This window comes from Coptis chinensis, chromosome 3 (assembly GCF_015680905.1).
Source record: "Coptis chinensis isolate HL-2020 chromosome 3, ASM1568090v1, whole genome shotgun sequence".
NCBI classification, from domain to species: Eukaryota; Viridiplantae; Streptophyta; class Magnoliopsida; order Ranunculales; family Ranunculaceae; genus Coptis; species Coptis chinensis.
The window spans coordinates 81,240,846-81,255,315 of NC_141458.1; the positions used below are offsets into that span (position 1 = coordinate 81,240,846).

The following is a 14,470-nucleotide window of genomic DNA, read 5'->3' on the forward strand; positions in this document are numbered from 1 at the left end:
TTAAGTGAAATTTGTTGTTAAGTGGAATTTGATGTTTGTGTGGTTGTATGAATATGAAAGTGTTGTAAAAACGAAATGAACTTTTTAATTTTTTTTGTCCAAACAACCCAGCCACATCGTTTGGTATAAAGGACAAACGACCTTCAAATCGTTTGGCATTTATACCAAACGACCGCGTTAGACCGTTTGGCTTAATGCTCAAACGACCCAGCCACATCGTTTGGTATAAAGGTCAAACGACTTTACCATGTCGTTTGGGGGTAAAAGCAAGTAAAATCAAATCAAATCAAATTACACTTATTCCAAATTACATCAAAATATCATATTGACAACATACAAACATTATTTCCAAATCACTCGATTGCCGTCCGAATCAACTTAGTCGATCACTCGATTTCCAAATCAAATCAAATAAAAGCCCTAACATTATTTCCAAATAACATAAAAATCAAATCAAATTACACTTGTTCCAAATTATACCAAAATAACATGTCAAAATGAATTTACAAATTACATCAAAATATCATATCGACAACATACAAACAACTTAGTCGATAACATGTATTGTTGGGTTTTCAACGGACTTGTTTTCCTATATTAAATTGGGAATGTTCAATGCCATAAATTGCAATTGTCTTGCTGTCTATGCCAAATTCTAATTTTCAGCAATATCATATCGAGCTCTAAGCCATTGACGCATTATTGGAGGAACCGGATAATTTTCAACAAGTTCAACATTGACAAAATGATTTCCACCAACATGTAATGTCTACCCAACACTTTTTTCACTCTCTCAGGATTTGCTTGGGTTCTCAGTGGCATAATAAGGAAGCACTGACGAATTCCTAAATGTAGGAGGACAACATTAAATCTTGAAGCAAATAGGTATCCAACAAAGGGGCATGCTCATCCACTTATTTAAGGTGCGTAACCTTCTTCATGTATGATTTCCTTCATCACATAAACAACCTCACTTTGATTGTACAAAGTACAATAAAGAGGAGGTTGTCGATAGTCTTCGTTACAAGTCCTTTCTCATCTCATGCCATTTTTCTTGACTTCTTCTAAATACAATGCAGAAAGCTATATAACCGCAGTTGCCATCGCCAACAGGGTCATCAACTCTAATAGCGTATTTATACATTTCTTCAGGAATATCCAACCCATAATCCTTAGGACCCCTCGTCTTTCTAAAGTCTAACCCATCTCTCACATTTAAATTGGTGTGGCTGTTTTTGGAGAAGGCTTATTTCTTGGTGTGGTTGTTTTTGGTATTTTTGGAGAAGGCTTATTTCTTGGTGTTGTTGTTTTTGGAGAAGCTTTATTTGTTGGTGTGGTGTGGGTGTTTTGGGTTGGTATTTTTGGAGAAGGCTTCTTTCTTGGTGTGGTGTGGGTGTTTTTGGGTGGAAGTAGTGTTTGGTTGTGGACGAGACCCACCTCATGGTGGTCACGTTGAGAATGTTCAAAATGAGATGGATCTCGCTTTGAAGAGTTCTCATCTCAGTTGGAAGCTTTCTGCAACAACTACCTTCGCCCGACCTTTGGTTTTGCTTCCTCATGTGGGCGGTACTAGCCATGTACTTTTATGGTATTGACAATCTCCATAATCTTCCTAATCATAACCTTCTACTTTTCTTCGAAACCATTACAAACCTTTTCATGAACAAGTCTATCGAAGGTGTAACATCGGGACTAACACCCACTCGAGCACACATTGGGAGAAACAGATAATGTTTTCCAAAGGGGTCGATAGCGATCAAAGGGATGGACCACTCTTGCTCTTCAAACTCAATTAATTCATGAGCACATGGCGGTCCATGGCTTGTAAATAAATAACACCGATCTCTCCATCTTTAACATGCTTTACACGGGTATCTATTTTTTCAAATAGCAAGTCCAAACACTTATGAGACAAAGGCCTCCGAGTTCAATGGAAACAAAGGAATCTGGTGGTGGTCTTTGAGTTACAATCATACTCCTCTCAAAGGTAGCTCTAATCTCGGACATTTGGATCTCTAGAATCGGGTGGATTAAGCTAAACATACTCAAAAATCATGACAATTTGCATTTCCTAATACACGCTTCACCTGAGCATGAGACCCTTCAACTCTATGGAGTGGTTATCAGCACTCCCAAACACTACACCATAATAGGATATTTGCAACACATACCTTTTTGCTTTTGGCGGGGTTATTTACCGTTGGCAACTTATAGCAGCTATATAAGCGTTAGCAATGTTATTAAGTGTTACTTTATTTTGATGAATTTGAGGAATTAATTGCTAATGCTTAAAAATCGTGTGAGAAGTGTTGCAAATTAAAATCTTGAAATATAAAACATAACTTTACTTTCTCTCCTCTCTCTCTCTCTCTCTCACCGCCGCTACACTCTCCAGTCTCCTGCCTCTCTCTCTGCCCACACACACTCCACCAACTCAGAAGAAGAGTTTTTAGATCCAGATTATTCAAAGTAATAATTTATCTGTATGGTTAATAATCCTTCCTTTGATTACTTTTCTTTGAGTTATATACAAAGGCTACTCTTGTGAAATTGTTTGTGTAAAAAAATAATGGGGGATTATCATTTTGTGTATAAAGATTTAGAAGGAACATCAACACAATAGGATGACATACAAACTAAGCTTGGCAATTTACCACCAAAACCTCCAGTTTTCAAACCACCCACTTTCACTCCCTCAGAAGATGAAGATTCCAAATCATGGATAGACAATAAAATTGAAGACAAATTAAAAGATCTAGAGGGCTGATACTAATCTAGATGAAGACCACTTTCTAGTAGAATATCGGAAGAAACGGTTGGCAGAATGAAAGAAAGAAGTTACAAAGTCTCCAGTTGGATCACATTATTCCGATATCCGTGTCGATTTTGTATGTGAAGTTTCACAAGTGGAATCTAATTTTTGGGTGGCTATGTTTCTTTATAAAGAAGGGTAAAGGTTAAGTCTTTTTTTTTTCTTTCTTTTTTTAATAGTTTAATTACAACAACTCATTTATTGTTTTATTATTTGTGGTTATTGGGTAGGATTGCGGAATGTGGGGTAGTTTTGAATTGTTTGGAGGAGTTAGCTACCAAGTATCCAATGACAAAATTTGTTAAGATTGTGTCGACTGATTGTATTCAGAATTACCCAAATCGGAATCTTTCTACTCTTTTGGTGTATAATAATGGTGCTGTTAAAGCTACTTATGTCGGGATGCATCATTTTGGAAGGAGATGTACGCCAGAAGGTATGTTCTACTTTGTTATTTGAATTGTTCTTATTAGCCAAGTTAAATAATTTTATCATGCACAATACTTATAGAATTATAGTAAATGGAAGAGAATAATGAGAAGGGGATTGTTTTCTTGCGGCCCTGTCGGTGCTTGAATTCGTTTATTCCTGGGGCTAGGGTGTAATGTTGTTCCTTTATAGCAAACTCATTTCAACAATTAGCTGTGCCTCGATGGTCTTTCATTAATGGAATCATTCATAATATGTGGTGTACAATATGGTGGAGCAAACATCAAAAGGAGTTGGTGTAAGTTGAACATGAATAGTGAATAATGAGGTGTTTATTATACCTTCTGAATGCTCATTAGAAATGTAGTCTACTTATGAAACCAGCTATCATAACAAATAGGTTGTTTGGTTAGGATATTTGTACTGATTTTTGTCTCTTATATTTCTGACTAATAGAATCATAGGATACAACGAGTTAAGAATTTTATAATGTATATTACTCGTCTTATATAATATATACTATAAGGAATCTACCTACCAAAATTGTAAAAGAAGACAACAAGGAGAGGGATCTCATTTTCTGTTGCTATGTGGTTGCTTGAGTTAATTCATTCCACGGACGAGGTATAATGTGTTCCTTTAAGCTTAACATATTTCAACAAATGATGATCATGAGGTATAATAGTGGGCAGCTACTATTTCATAAGTAAGATGCTGATTTATCATAAAGATCAAGTTATGGCTCATCCAATTGTTTTCTAAGTAGGTGATATGCCATATGATGTTTAACATGAGGAAAAGAGGATAAAAGGAGGTTTGGTGAGGAGAAAGGTGTTCACCTTGATATATCTAACTTTGAACATCGTTGCGGTAAAAGATTCTATCTTTACTACTTTTTTTAACAGTTGATTGTTTTATTTTTACTGTTTTGATTGATAAAGTTGTTTTTGTTAACCCATTTCTTTTGGGTAATGATATAGAGGGAATACTTCAACCAAGATGACTAATCCATGTGAGGTTGATCACCTTGAACAGACCCCGTCAGTTGAATGTCATTTCAGCCAAAGTGGTATGTTCAATCAATTCACTTACCAGATATATTGTCTACTTAGAGATCTTATGATTTATTTCATTGTGGTTAGGTTTCTCTCTCTTAGCGCACTACCTAGAAATATGAAAGAAACAACAATGCTTGGTGGGTCATATTCAAGGCTAGTATTAGTGTATTACTTTTCCATATGAGACTTTGTATAATGATTTTTCAATTCAATGGGAGCGTTGACCTCAATAAAATTTTGATTAAGTTTATCTTGCAATTGTCATGTTATTTGACCTTGATTGTTATTTAATAGGGGTTTGGTGTGCTTTATAAATTTTACGGGTGGGACTTAAAGATGTTCTATGATGGAAGGAATTCATGTAAGTGCAATATCTTTCTTATCAATGTACTTTGATGTCTTCTAGGGACTGATGAGCCCAGGTTATTGACCTCTATTGCTCTTCGGAGAGGTGCTTGCCAAAGATATCCCACGTCCCCAAGCATAGTCTATACTTTAAAAGGATAAAGTAGTAGGGTGGCTCCTGAAAATGAAGAAAATAGTTCTTGTTGAACATTTTAAACTTAGACTTTTGATCTTGGTGAAAATTTTATAGGTCTCCCTAGTTGTGTAAGTTGAAAACATTACCTGTTTTCATGGCAGATGATTCTTGCCTTGAAGTTGTGTTATCACAATCACACTTACAAAAAATTTAGGTACGATTTAAATGCAATTTCTTCTCGATTTGGAAAACACAAAATATTGGCCATGCAATTGTTTCCGTGTCAGCTAATGGTGTTGTTCCGTGGCTCTTGCTCATAGGATTGACATTGGGGGAAGAAACACTTTTAAGGTCCCCGTGACTATTCCCCATTTTGGTTTTGAGAAAGTAGTTGTACCCCCTACCAGCCTGCATCCTCCCAATGTTTTGAACAAATTGGTGACAATGTCCCTACGATCGCCGACCTTTCCTCCCTCGACCGGTAGTGCGGGAAGCGGCATTGCCTAAACAATCGCTGTAATTGTCGCCTCCTTCCTTCTCAATTCGATGGAGTGGGGCGAGTGGACGACATTCCTTCTCGCCAAGATTCTAGATTCCCTTAAAAGGGGAGATACTTAAGGGAGATGAGGCGCTGGGGGACAAACCGATGAACCACCGCTACCAACAAACACTTGTCCAAGCCATTGCCCATGCAAAACCTCGAGCAAACCCCTGATTTTTCAGGTAGAAATGGCCGTAGAAAGAGGTTTCTTATATAGGCTACAACAGTGGACCATGAGGAGAAAGTTGTGGTCGGCTTTCATGTTCGGCCGTAACACACAAAATTCCCCAAGTCCGTCAACAAATGGCTTATTCCATTAAAGGTCATTGTTGTACTACCGCTTAATCCCAAATTATGTGGTCGGGCCACATGAAGCTCCATATTATATGCCGTTGATCTCCCTGTTTAAGATATCAAATGTCCGCTGATTAAGTCAAGCCATCGACAACTACATTAATCAACTTCTTATGTCCTCCGAAGTAGTACCACTAACCTCATTGTCATGTCGGATCAAATCCACCGCAGTAGTTTACATGACAATCCTTATGAAGCCCCGCGGGACATCATCAACCGACTTCTTTGCAGATACGCATTCTTTCATAATCAACACACACCTTACATACAATATCATTACCCAATCCATCAAGATTCTTGATTCACAAAATGAATCTCACCTATTGATGATTTAAAGTAATGTATAATGCGATAACGCAGCGTGCAAGTATTATATCCGATTAAGAGGATAATCATCCATAATAACAGCAATTTTGTTCTCTTATATAGTCAAGATAAAGAGAAACAACCTCACTTGGTCCTGCTCAATACACACAAAGTGTATTAGTGTAATCCCATAGTCAAGATAGACTAATACCAGATTATACTACAATCGCATTCAATGGTTTGTCCAAATCCATCTAGTTGGAAACATTACTTATACTTTATAAGGTAACATGATATGATCTTCCTCGCGGTGTCACTATACACCATATTATCTACAACATAAAATATTAGACACATGCATATAACTAATAACATATATAATATGTATAACATTTGCCCATATGATTCTCATTCAAAATATAAAGAATTAGAGTTATTACAAAAGTAATGCTTTTAATATATAACCCTATCAATCTCCCACTTATACTCAAAGCATTGCTTTTAGTATACTACTAACAAATCTCCCACTTATACTTGTAGCTATGCTACCAAGCATCTGATTCCCCATCCCTCAACATGCCCTGTCCAAAAGACTTAGCCGGTAAGCTCTTTGTAAAGGGGTCACCATGTTATCTTTCGATGCTATCTCGTAACGATAACATCTCCTCTTTTACAATTGATCGTATCGTGGTGGTACTTGTGTTTAATGTGTTTACTTGCTTTATGGGCTCGTGGTTATTTCGAAGTTAGATACCGCACCAGTGTTATCACAATAAAGTGTGATACTTTTAGGTAAACCAGTACCACTGCCAAGTCCAATAAGAAGTTTTGGAGCCAAAATGCCTCTTTGGATGCCTGGAGTGGCTGCCACATATTCAACTTCCATGGTGGAGTCGACACATATTTCGCTTTGACACTCCTCCATACTATGGCTCCACCTCCCAAGGTAAAAACACACAACCCGAGGTAGATTTACTCTTGTCCCTATCCGACTGAAAATCAATCAGATACCCCAGGGAACCAAACTATTCAAGATGGTATAATCGACATATAATCCTTAGTCCTTTTCGTGTACTTTTTAGAATATGTTTTACCGCTAGCCCGGTGCCTCTTGTCCCGGGTTCTTCGATATCTACTAACCATGCCTATGGCAAAGCAGATGTCTGGCCTCGCATAGCATGGCGCATAAAAAGCTTCCTACCGAAGCATAAGGAACCGCTTTCATGTCCTCTATCTCTTTTGGTGTTTTGGGACACATATCCTTTTGATAGAGGAACTCCATGCCTGAAAGGCAAGAAACCTTTCTTGAGTTTTGCATGCTAAAACGAGTCAACACAGTATCAATATAGGTAGCTTTGGGGAGAAGCACAACATCTTTTTTCTTCGATCTCTTATAATTTTGATCCCAAGCGGACCCGCTTCTCCCAAGTCCTTCATATCAAATTGCTTTGATAACGCATATTTTATGTCCGACAACACTTTTCACATTATTTCCAATGAGTAAGATGTCATCTACATAAAGCACAAGAAATACCACTATGTTTCCATCAAATTTCTTGTACACACAAGATTCGATGCGGGCTTTGATCGAATCCATAAGATTAGATTTCCTCATCAAAACGAATGTTCCAAGATCTAGAAGCATGTTTAAGTCCATAAATGGATCTTTTAAGCTTACAAACAAGATGCTCTTGACCTTTTCAATGAATCCTTTCCTGGTTGCTTCATATAGATGGTTTCCTTAAGACTTCCATTAAGGAAAGCCGCCTTGACATCCATTTGCCAAATTTCATAATCGAAATGAGTACGCGATAGATAAAAGAACGGATAGACTTAAGCATGGTTACTTGGTGAAAAGGTCTTCTCATAATCGATACCTTCTCTCCAGTAAAAGCCCTTTGCTACCAGCCTTGCTTTTAAATGTTTTCAACCTTATCGTCTGCCTATTTTTTCTTTTATAGACCCACTTGAATCCAATGGTTTTAACACCATCAAGTGGCTCTATAAGCTCCCTGTGACCTGATTAGAATCCATAGATTCTATCTCAGAAATCATTGCCTTTTGCCAAGATTCTACATCTTTATCTTGGAGTGCTTCATTCAGGGTATATAGGGATCGGGATCTTGGTTATTAGTGGTTATGTCTGAAGACATTCCCAAACCAATCCACCTGTCAGGTTGTCTAACAACCCTCCCACTACGATGAAACACCTCTTGTTCTTGTACGTCATTATTGACACGTTGTGGTTCCTGTTCTTGTACTATTGGTATTGAAGGAGTTGGTGTCTCTCTTCTTGATTCTTCTAGAATAATACTACTTGGGGTCTTGTGGTTCATCATATAGTCTTCTTCTAAGAATCGAGCATTGGTGCTAACAATGATCTTCTGATCCTTAGGACTATAAAATAAACCACCCTTCGTTTCTCTAGGATAGCCTACAAACAAGTGCATTGCAGATTTTAGATCCCAACTTATCAAGATCTCCCAACACATGTGCCGGGTACCCCAAATCAATGTGTTTCAGATTAGGCTCAGGCCTAGTCCACAATTTTGTTAGGGTCTTAGGTAACGATTTAGAACGTACTGTGTTGAGGAAAGGTAAGTTTGCCGTTCCCAAGGCATATCCCTAAAACAAAATTGGTAAATCTGAATAACTCATCATCGATCTAACCATTTCCATAAGAGTCCTATTTCTCCTCTCTGCTACACCATTCTGTTGGGGAGTCCTAGGTGCAGACATTTGAGGCGTAATCCCAACCTCGATAAATAATCCCTAAAACTCTCTAAGAGGTATTCACCACCACCGATCGATCAGAGTGACTTGATACATTTTCCATGATGTTTCTCCATCTCAGCCTTGTACATTTTGAATTTTTCAAAACACTCAGACTTACAATGCATCAAATAAATGTACCAATATCTTGAATAATCGTCAATGAAAGTGCAAAGTATTCAAAACCACCTCTAGCCTAGATACCATGGGTCCATAGATCGGAATGAACCAGTTCAACACATCTTTGGCTCTATACCCTTGGCTGTGAAAGGCCTTTTCATCATCTTACCTTCCAAGCAGGATTCATATATAGGAAAAGTTTCCACTTTCAATGAACCCAAAGGTCCATCGGCTACCAATCTTTGAATCCTCCTCAAGTTGATATGACCTAACCGTAGATGCCGAGAGATGTGTTTGGTTCATTTGAGTAGGTTCCTTTCTCTTATTTGAATTAGAAGATGTGTTATTAATTTCCATTTGATGCAATCGTGGGTGGAATAGGATTAATGATGTATAAATTGCCTTCTAATGTACCGTAACAGATAAAATACTTACTTTTTCTTAATGGCTACCTTGTCATTAAAAGAAACGTAATATCCATCCTTAATTACCATAGAACTAAAATTAATTTTTTTAAAATTAGGCACATAAAGACAATTCTTTAACACCATAGTCTTATTTCTACCAAAAGATAAACAAACATCTCCCAATTGCAACAACTACTACTTTCTAGCATCCCCCAAAGATATGGTAATCTCTAACACTTCGTTTCTGGTTTCCTGGAACCCTTGCATTTAAATGCATACATGGCCGGTGGCTCCTGTATCTACACAGGTATTGGTAGATAACATAGCTAAACATGTTTCAACAACTAGTGCATGAGACATACCTCCATTATTCTCTCGGGTTTGAGAAGAAAACCATCTTCCTTCCAGGTTTTGTTATAAGGGACAATAAGTTTGTTTCCTTAAGAATAGTTACTAGTGGGTTGAAAGTAACCATTTTGAAAACCCGAGAATCATATAAAATAACTATTATGTAGGCAAAACTTCTTGAGTTAATAACCAAAATTAATTAATTAATCAACCCATCACTTGCACCTCCACATCGAGAAGTAGTAAGCCACGATAGTGTGGACGTTTACCATTCTACATGCGTGGAAATACTTTTGGAGTTAACTTAAAAATTAATTAATTAACCCACAAAGCACCCTACACACCGAGATGTAGTAAGCCCGCGATAGTGTGGACATTTACCATATTTACATTTGTAGAGATATTTTTCCTATTAGTTCTACTTCTCGTCAACTTAACAAGACACCACTCATTAGAGTGGGCACATGCCATCTAGACAAGTAAAACTAAAATGTTGACCTTTCTTTGGTCCTACAAATAATAGTAGTGACTCCGATGGGGGAGGATACCATTTCTTGCATCTAAGTGTATACCATTACTCAACACTAAGTCCATTATTTGTAATGAATCCCCTTAGGATGGAGAAGTGAATCCATACATTGATAATTTCATATAGTTGTCCTTTAGAAGTTTGTTATGGTAATCCGTGAATTAGACTCATCCGATATGGAGGAAGGCACTAAAACCCGATCATGAAGTATAATTACATTACCAACAAACCAAGAATGGAGACCGTGGGATTTATCTGAAACTAAATTCCCGCCCCCACTTAGTTATTTAGAACTCCAGGATCTTTCGTTTCATTGGTCGCCTATGTCCATGTTATCTATTATTCATGTGGGCTTAGTTTTAGCAAACATCCACAAATAAAACATGCATATAGAATACACAAATATGAACAATAAAATGGAAAATAAATTCCCAACTGCTATGGCTCATATTCATTGTTCCATCCCCGCTTGCCGAACTCTTTTAGTTGCCTTCGCATAAAATTCAAGTGGGTTCGAAAATACCGATTTTTTATTTTTATTTAGAAATTGTGACCTATTTCCTTCACGAAACCCACCTAAATCACTTCATAGACCCCTAACGACAAACAAATTTCATCTCATTATAGACAAAAAAAATATCTCTTTCGTCATGAAGGGCACGACCGGCCCAATTTATATTCATGCAGCATGCGCGGTGCACTCATGCCTTCAATGACTTCCAGGCGCATTAGCACGACCCACGCTCAACTTATGCCTGTATAGGGCGCGTGGTGCGCTCATTCCTTGGCCGACTTCGAGCGATTGAAGCGACCTCGCTTCCACGAGAAAAAACTCAATTTTGGATCTCAACCAAAACAATTCTTGATCTTTTGATCTTTTGATCTTATAATAGATTACATCAATGATAAAAAAACAACAACACGATACATACCGTGATTTAAATTACATCCACTAATATTCAAAACTGTAAAACCAATCAATTTTAATAAAAACAAAAATTGATCCATTTCTTTCCAGAAATCATTATGACCATAACAGTTGGTCTAGATGCCTGCAAAACCATGTTAGAACAGTTCTACATCTACCAACAAATCTATATGCTCTGATACCAATTGTAGGAACCGTTATAGTTTCGCAGAATGATTTACTACGAACTGCAAAACACCCACGCGCAGCGGAATAAGGGGTGTCATGGTTTGGTTAGAAATTTACCTGTGGAATCGACTAAGATGACTCTGAGAATCCAATAGCTATGAAATCAGCAACCACCTCTTGATCTTCTGTTGTATTCCTATGCACAGAGTGGATGTTGTGTGGGCAACAATCTTCCAACCTCTTCTTTCTCACTTGGCCTCTCTCACTCACAAAATTGGATCCAATTTCTAGATATATTTTCTCGAGAAAACCTTGATTTTTCTTGTGTAGAAAAAATGGTCGAGAAAGAGGTTTCCTTTATATAGGCTACAACAGGGGATTATGAGGAGAAATTAGGGTTGGAGCCTCGACGTGCTTAGCTTCCCATGTTCGCCTGCAAACACAACCCAAGTCCGGTCAACAAATGGCTTATTCCACTAAAGGCCATTGTCAGACTACCGCCCTAATCCCAAATTACGTGGTCGGCCATTGGGCTCCATATTATATGCTCGTTGATCTCCCGTGTTTAAGATATCGAATGTCCGTTGATTAAGTCAAGCCATCGACAACTACATTAATTAACTTTTATGTCCTTGAGTAGTACCACTCAACCACATTGTCATGTCAAATTAAATCCACCGTGGTTTACATGACAATCCTTATGAGCTCCTCAAGGAGATATCATCACCGGACTTCATGGGACACATATTCCTTCTATAATCAATAGCAAACCTTACATACAATGTCATTACCCAATCCATCGAGTTTGTTGATTCACAAATGAATCTCACTCATCGATGATTTAAAGCAATGTACAATGCACGAAGTGCCCGTTATTATATCCGGATGAAGAGGACAAGCATCCATAATAACAGAGGGCTTTGTTATCTTCTATAGTCAATATAAAGAGAAACAACCTCACTTTGTCCTGCTTCAATACACACAAAGTGTACTAGTGTAATCCCATAGTCAAGGTAGACTAATACCAGATTATACTACAACCGCATTCAATGGTTTGTCCAAATCCATCTAGGTTGTGGAACGATTACTTATACTTTATATGGTAATCGATGATATGATCTTCTCGTGGTGTTCACACCATATCATCTACAACATAAAGTATTAGACACATGCATATAACTAATAACATATATAATATGCATAACATTTGCCCATATCATTCTCATTCAAAATATAAAGAATTAGAGTTATTACAAAAGTAATGTTTTTTTTAGTATATAATCCCATAAGTTAGGCTATGAGAGGCTCTAAAAGAGAAACGTCTTCCTAATAAGAAGGTTGATAACCTCTTGGCGGAGACCTTTGAGTTCTATTCTCAAGTGATGAAGGAGGTGAAGAAGAGGTAAGCTGAAAATGCCATTCACTTTGCTCTGAGGGTGCATGATGTTTCTGAAGAGTCCTTCAATGCTGCCAGACGAGTTAAGCTTGACGAAGCTATTAAGGCTACTGGATATGTCTCTCAGTTGGATGCACAGGGGAGAGTGACCAACCCTTTCATCTTGTTTCCTGATCTAGACACCAGTATCTCAGCTATCCAGGAAAAACTTATACCTGATGCCTCATCATCTTCTAAAGAAGACACCGATGATGACATGCTTCCGCTCGGCTTCCTTTTGCCAGTTCTAGGTTCAGTCAATGTACTATTCAACTTTCAACCATTCCAACTAATCTAACCACACGCCTATTCTTGAAAGTGAAACAAAAGTTCTTGACGATGGTACAACATCAACAATCGATGGTGAACCAAAGTTTGATTCTACCCCCGACTTCATAAGCCTTTTAGTTGATGATTCACATAAACAATTATTTTTAAACAATTATTCTATAGGTCCGTAATATTAAGCTATGTAGCTCACATACTATTTTACTTCATCGAGCTCGAGCTCTTCTAGTTTATGCATGCATATTATTTACTTATTGAACTCGCAGCCTTTTCTAGTTTATGTATACATTTATAACATTTTATGTTCATATGACATATATTACTATGCATACTCTACCCTTGATGCCCCCAAAGTTTATTTGGAACAACAGAATAGGTGACCATCGTGAGGCTAAATAGATAACGAGGCATAACTTATCTGTCGGGGATGTCATGGAAGCTATGCATTCAAGTTAACTATAAGTAAGAGTTCGTCGTTAATAGAGACATATGTCTTTATGAAAGTAAATTGGTGCCATGAGCACGACATCGGTGTTTCATAACGATAGTCCTATTTATTTAAAAATGAATAGGTTATCGTCTCGAACGCTAAAGAGGGGGAGTCCTCCTCGACTCCATCATGTTGATATAGTTCCAAGCCAATGATTGCATGCTGGGATCTAGATCCAACCCCGATTTTCCCAAAGAACTCCCCTATGTTTGATGTATTGAGAGCTCTAGGAACCGGTATACAATTTTTAGGTTCTCAAGAACACTATCTCTTGTTCCAAGTCAAACTGGCATACAGTTTACTGAACAGTTAGTGTGGTCCGATTCCTAAAGGCTTAACCCATCGAGGAAAATCGTAGTTTGAAAGAACTGGCGTACAGTTCGGTAGCCGGTGGAAAGGAACCGGGCGCAGTTCAACTTTCCCATTCTCAGTATCACTGGTTCAAAAGCAAATTGACATGCAATATTCTTGAACAGATAGTAAGAAGATAATTCCCTAAAGGCTTAGTCTAGTGTGGATCATAAATAAAGAACTGATGTAAGGAAGAAATTCGATAGCAATTTGGAGAACTTTATTCATGACATGGAGAGGAGTAAACAATGCATAAAGAAGCATTAATAATAACTTACTGATAGTACTTGCGAAGGTGTTGTACGTTCCATGGTTTGACAAGAACGTCTCCTTCAACAGTGTATATGTAGTAAAAACTAGTCCGGCCAACCTTGTTAATGATGTATGATCCTTCCCAGTTAGGCCTAAGCTTGTCGTTGGGCACTGGGATCTTGTGCAGAACCAGATCTCCAGATTTGAAAGACTGAATCCAGAGTCTCTTTTCGTGTGATCTTTTCAGAATCTGCTGATTGGCAGATAAGCGCAGTGCGACACTTTCTCTCTTTTCATCTAAGAGATCCATTTCTCTGCATAATAATTCCTCGTTGTCTAGGGTGTGCACAACGCCAGATTTTTGAGTGGGAGCTACAAGTTCAGGAGGTATGACAGCTTTC

At 37.8% G+C, this 14,470-nt stretch overlaps 1 pseudogene across 1 annotated transcript; it reads left to right on the plus strand.

The window, feature by feature from the left end:
* Positions 1 to 2,358: 2,358 nt before the first annotated feature.
* Positions 2,359 to 4,312, plus strand: LOC147511075 (uncharacterized; annotated as a pseudogene). Its single transcript, XR_015216926.1, has 4 exons — positions 2,359 to 2,950; positions 3,043 to 3,248; positions 4,008 to 4,111; positions 4,222 to 4,312. The product of XR_015216926.1 is annotated as an uncharacterized LOC147511075 (transcript).
* The last annotated feature ends 10,158 nt before the right edge of the window (positions 4,313 to 14,470 follow it).